Source organism: Penaeus monodon, chromosome 21 (assembly GCF_015228065.2).
Source record: "Penaeus monodon isolate SGIC_2016 chromosome 21, NSTDA_Pmon_1, whole genome shotgun sequence".
NCBI lineage: Eukaryota > Metazoa > Arthropoda > Malacostraca > Decapoda > Penaeidae > Penaeus > Penaeus monodon.
The window spans coordinates 8,054,836-8,055,848 of record NC_051406.1 but is presented as its reverse complement, the minus strand read 5'-3'; positions in this window follow the sequence as shown (position 1 = coordinate 8,055,848).

The following is a 1,013-nucleotide window of genomic DNA, read 5'->3' as shown; positions in this document are numbered from 1 at the left end:
CCATAAAACATAAAGCAGGCACGGACCTTTATAAGGACTACAAGACCCTTTGGATGGTCTATCATCCCTTGAGTTCAATAACAACAAAACTCTGAGCACATAATGTAAATCATGCTGTACATACCATTTCCAGTTGAAAATAAGGAGGTTATCATGATGTCTTAATGAACAATCAAAGTATCATCATTTATTTCTACAATTATTTTCTTAAAATGTTCAAATATTAGACATGATATATTAAACAGAAGAATCAAAAAATAAAGTTGGATAAATACAAAAATAAATAAAGGGTAAATAGTAAATACGGCAGTAACCATTTTCTAAAAATAAAAGAAAATAGATTTTTTTATATATCACTTGAATTTTGCCTATGTACATCAATCTTGAAGGTTAATGACATTGATATTATTAAACTCATATAAATCATAGAACTTAAATTCTCCACACTAAACATTCAATGGTTACACTCCCTAGAAAATAACCTTTTTTCAAGTACTATTACTACTATTAATATGACTATGATTCAATAAAGTGGCTTTCCACTTCTTTTCTGGACATTTTTTTTTTATTAAAAAACACTATGAAACAAACAAACCAAAGCTAAAAGAACTAAGAAGTCTTTACAAAGGTCATTTGCAACATATTTCTCTAATCATCATAAAGTAAAACATGTTGTTAAGAATCGTTTACAAAAATATTTTACTCAATGTGTTTGCTCAATTCGTATTCATATCATGGCAACAAATGCACTTGTAGATTTTGCTTTACTGTTATATGAAAAGACTACTTCTGATACTACACTATCTACTTCTCCTTCTCCCAGTTACACTTATCAAAGTATTAAATAAAGATGGCAGTATATAAAATGTCAAAACTGACATATAATAGGTACAAATGGCAGTATATAAAATGTCAAACTGACATGGCACAAAAAAGGGTGTGAAGAAGGAAGGAAGGGGGTTAAGACACTGTAAGGGAAGAGTAGGAGATTGGGGGTGCAAAGGTATAGCAAA